General features: G+C 29.8%; 1 pseudogene; it reads left to right on the forward strand.

The window, feature by feature from the left end:
* The first annotated feature begins 361 nt into the window (after positions 1-361).
* Positions 362-1,923, forward strand: LOC18032413 (annotated as a pseudogene).
* Positions 1,924-5,612: the final 3,689 nt, after the last annotated feature.

The following is a 5,612-nucleotide window of genomic DNA, read 5'->3' on the forward strand; positions in this document are numbered from 1 at the left end:
TTATTTACCTTCGTTTTATATATGTTCTTTATTCGTCCATGAACCTTTAATTTAGTTACACGAGCATCATAAAGGTTCCAGTGGGAGAAGAAGGGCTAGCAGGCAGTGTTGGATCACTTTTCTATTTGTGGAATTAATGCAACTATCAGTAATCATACAATACTATCTTATTGATTTACTGAGAATCGTTGTTAACTTTAATAATTAATTGTATTTTTGTGTCTATTAATCATTGTTTATTTCTACGATTAGCCTCTTTTTAATTTGCTATTCTTTTATGAATTTTAAATTCTCTCTTTGTTTTTCTCTCTTTAATTTCCTTTAATGTATGACATGCATGTAAAAATGAACTATTAATCAAATGGATCCAAAGTTGTTCAAGGCTGCAGCTGATGGCAATGCTGAATCCTTCAAAGATATGGCGAGAAAAATTTGAGAGCTCATTAACAGTACAGGCCAGGAACACTATCCTGCATATCAACATCATATGCCAATGAACAGAAAATGTGTCAATCAAGTTCGTAGGGGAAATACTTGAGATATGCCCATCACTACAAACACAAGTTAATGGCAAAGGTGATACTCCACTTCCCGTTGCTGCAAAATTCGGCCATTTTAATATAGCGAATGTTCTTATTAAAAGAGCAAAATTAGCTCAACATGAAGATGAAGAGCTAGAGAGCGGGTTAGGAGCTACCAGGCAGATGATTAGGATGACGAATGAAAAGAAGAATACTGCACTGCACTGCACGAGGCAGTGTTTCATGGCAAAGTGGATGTGGTGAAAATACTGACGAGATAAGTACCTGAATATCCATATTCTGCAAATAATTGCGGCAAAACGCCACTCCACATGGCTGCTGAGTATGAGCACTTTTCTCATAAGATGCTAGCCTTATTAGAAAACTGCACATCAATGTCCCATGAAGGCCCCTACGGAAGGACAGTTTTACGTGCTGCAGTAATGCAGTTGGATTTCCGTAAGTTTGATTATACCTTTTCAGTGCGAATTTGAATATTTAGATCTTTTCCTGCAGGTTTTGTTCATGCTCTTTCATGCCCACGGGTCTGACAGAATGATTCTCAAGTAATTATATTTAGTTGGTCACCAAATTTAAATCCTGAGAGGCTGGTGGTGGATAAACATTGAATTTGAATTATAATTTTATTTATCTTTTGGCTCTTTACACTCAGAAATGAATTATCTTGCGATGCAACAATTATTTGAAAAAAGGAAGAGTCTGATCAAAGAAACAAACCATTATGGGTAGACTCCAATTCATTACGCTGCATATCATAATCAATATCAACCGATACACGTGCTATTAGAAATTGATCAAACTGCTTCAAACATTACTGAACAAAGATCAAAAGATGACAGCTCTTCATTCGGCAATGGGCCGAGGGCATGCCAGAACAGTTGAAAGAATTCTTTCCCTTACACCAGAATGTTATGAACTGGTCGATAACGGGGGATGGAACTTTTTTCATTATGCAATAGTCAGTTTTTTCTTTTTTTTAATGATTTAAAAACTCTACTAAAATATCCGTTAGCGAGGAGTCTTATAAATGAGGGGGATGCCAAGGAGAACTCTATATGATTAGGAAGACTCGAACTAACTATCACACTGTCAATAGGCAAAATGTTAGTTTTAGACACATTTTGAAATATGGCTATCCTATCCTGAGCTCAAGGTAATTAATTTGTTAATTCTTTCAACTTATAAATCCAGCTTTCTTTTTCATTACTCTACTATTATTTTTTTTTTAGTTTATGCAATTAATTCATATTCAAATTCAATTTACAGGGGGAAGAAGTTGTCCAAAGATGTTGGCAGAGGACAATATCCAGATGGTGCTATATTCATGATGACAGTGCCAAATTGCTATGACCAGATCCAAATGCAGTGGCATGTGGGGTAGTGACTAGACCGGGTTAGCCCAAAAAATTATTCAATATCCCTTAAATTTTATGGTATTTTTATTTTTAAATCTTTTTTCTCTCAAGTATGTCCTTAAACCAATCTTTATGAAAATAACTAAAATATATATAGTTAAGTTATTCCGGTTTGGATCCTTTAAAATTCAATATTAAAGTAGTAATTTGTCTTTTTAACTACTTTCTTTAGAGCAAGTTTCTTGATGTTGCAATATCTTTTGAATATTTTTTTGTTACGTTCACACAGACATATACAATAAATTCATAAATTCATAATCTATGAATGATTTAGAAAACAAATTGCAAAAAGATTATTGAGAAAAATTATCTCAATTACAAAAAGATTATCTTGACGATACTAAATATGATTACAAAGATATGACAGCGTCCGATGTTGTAGTATACTGAAAATTACACTTTAGGACAATGCTTTGCACCCGCCTTGGGGAATTTTCTCTGGGTTCGTAATTGTTGGTCGGATAACAAATTCTTAGTTGTAGGAAGCAACTATTTGGTTTCCGGCTGCAGCCACAAGGTTATGATTGTAACTTTATTTTTTAAATAACAAAGAATTCTGTTGTCAAGCTATTGTTCATCACTGTTGAGTTTTTATGGGTGTTGTTGTTCAGGCTGAGCTGGTCTTTCAAAAAAGTTATTTTGTCTCATATTTCCAACGTAAATGGCCCAACAAATTTGTGCCTTTCTGTATATTTATTAATATGAATACGCTTCATAATTGTGAGACTTATTTTTTTTATCAGTTGATACGTTAAAAAAATTAGGGAAAAGGATTAACACACCCCCAATGTTTAGGTAAAGAGACAAAAACTCTCCAAACATTTCGTAAAAGACATTTACACCCTCATTCACTAACGGAAACAGTTACTTTTAATGAAAATAGTAATTTTAATATATAATTACCATTATACCCTTCTAGCACATAAAAAAATTATTAATTGTCCAATTTGTCTATATATTATTAATAAAATTACAAATATACCTTCATTACCCAATTCCTCTCTTTAATTTTTTATCAAATTCTCTCTTCAAGCCAAATAAATTTAATCTATTATCAATTTTTATGTCTATTGGATATGTTACTTAATACAATTAAGATAAGATTTTTGTAATTATTGTTGTAACCAGCCTTTTTTTTATTTTGTTGATTATACAAGTTTAAATGATTGACATGTAGAGAATTGTTATTCTTATGGCATTAATAACTAATTTTATTTATTTTATCAATTTTTATGTCTATAGGATACGTTATTTAATACAATTAAGATAAGATTTTTGTAATTATTGTTGTAACTAGTTTTTTTGTTATTTTGTTGATTATACAAGTTTAAATGATTGACATGTAGAGAATTGTTATTCTTATGGCATTAATAACTAATTTTATTTATTTTTATTCTTGAGTAATGGATTAAATTTATTTGGTTTAAAGAGAGAATTTGATAAAAATTTAAATAGAGGAATTGGGCAATGGGGGTATATTTATAATTTTATTAACAATATATAGATAAATTGGACAATTAATAATTATTTTTTTATGTGCTAGAAGGGTATAACGGTAATTATATATTAAAAATTACTATTTCCGTTAAAAGTTGTTGTTTCCATCAGTAAATGAGGGTGTAAATATCTTTTTCGAAATGTTATGAGGGTTTTTGTCCTTTTATCTAAACGTTGGAGGTGTGTTTGTCCTTTTCCCAAAAAATTAACTTGAGAAAAAGAAGATTTAACATTTTTTTTCAGGTCAAGGCAGCTGCTTCTCGAAAAAATATTGTCACTGATTTCTTAGGCTTCTACGAAGGCTCTTTTCCTTTTGTTTATCCTGGAGTTCCAATTTTCAGGGGTTGTATTTTGTCCGTTGTCGGGTGAGTGGAGCTAGTTAATACTAGCTCAGCGGTCTGTCACCCTATGATTGATTTAACATTTCTCCTGTGAGTTAGTATTTTTTTTCACTCAAATATCTTCTGTGAGTTAGTATTTTTTTTTCCCATTGAAAAAACTTCATCGTTTTGCCTTTGTTTTTCTCAGCGGTCTGTCACCCTATGATTGATTTAACATTTCTCCTGCCAATTAAAAGAGTAAACAAACGTTAACTAAAAAAATGTCGAGTGCAAAAAGTCAACAGATAGATGCACAAAAACTCTATTCTCCTCCACATAAAAATGTAGCATTTAGATAATAAAGTTACTGTATTGAAGTCATTGTTCAACGCAATTGTGTACAGCTGTTCTGGTTGATTTAGGCTTTTAATGAGACTATATTGACTCATATTTCTAACAAATGGACCATGATTTCAATGTTAAAATACTTAACCTTTCAAGGGTATGGGAAGAGATGTAACTTTGAACTCGAGGCCTCAGTGGACTTGAGACTGAGTGTGTAAATACATTTTGTATAAACTAAACAATTGTAACACTTTGAAGTTGTCGGATGGGAACTGCATAATAAGATTGTTCCATTGGAACCATTGTGATACTCGTGTAAATCAATTCAAGGTTCGTGGAAGAATAACGACAAATGTTAAACTAAGGTAAAGAATCTCCATATACATAAATAATAGTTAATTAATTAAAAAAAGGTAAAGAATCTCCATATACATACATAATAGTTAATTAATTAATAAATCACTTAGAGTGCATTTAGTACATTATATTGTATTATGTTGTATTTCATTATTTTAATACTAGTGTATTGTATTATGTTGTATTGTATTAGTACCGTATTATAATAATGTTGTACAATGTTTGGTGCCATATTGTACTGTATTTATTTTTTTGTGATTAATTTAAATTAAATATTACATTATACTAATACTTTATATTATATTAATATATTTAAATTATTTTAATATTTTATATTATTATTAATTTTAAATTAATATTATTCATATTTATTCATATTTAAATATTTATTATTAGTTATAATAAATTATATATTTATTAATTTATATTAATAATTATAATGTAAAAATAAAAATAAAAATTATATAATATTGTATTAAATTAAAAAGTTGTTGTTGTTGTTGTTGTTGTTATTATTATTTTATTATTTTTATTATCATTATTATAAAGCAAAAGCAAAAGTTAAAAAAAAAAGTCAAAAGTAAAAGCAAAAACAAGAGAAACAAAAAAAGTAAGCTAATGCACAGCCCTTTAACCCATTCTCATGTTTTTCCAAACATAGCCTTATCATTAATTTAATGTGAACAGGATTTTAATATCCCATAATGCAATGCACCAACCATACTCTTAGATATTTTTCTGTCAAATAAAACATATAAATGTCGATAATTAGTACATGAATGACACATTCCATGTAGTATCATTTTAAGAAGTGATTTAATAAGTAACAAGAAGGCTAAGAGGCAACATTGAATCACTTTTCTTTTGTAGAATTAATGAAGTACTCATAGAGTATTCCCCTATTATTTTATTGTTTGCAGTCACTTAAGAGTCACTTGATTCTTTACCCAACAAACAAAAAGAGCAGAACTGTATATGGAATCCGATGGAAATGTGATAAGGAAGGCTGCAGTATTTAAAGATTGAGGATATGGCTATGCAGACTCTTTCAATATTAAGGATAAAAAAAAGAAGAAATCATGGTAAACCTTAATAATTAATTGGTATATATTTTTGTGTCTGAGTTCTAAAAATAT

This window comes from Citrus clementina, unplaced genomic scaffold (genome assembly GCF_000493195.1).
Source record: "Citrus clementina cultivar Clemenules unplaced genomic scaffold, Citrus_clementina_v1.0 scaffold_9, whole genome shotgun sequence".
Lineage (NCBI taxonomy): Eukaryota > Viridiplantae > Streptophyta > Magnoliopsida > Sapindales > Rutaceae > Citrus > Citrus x clementina.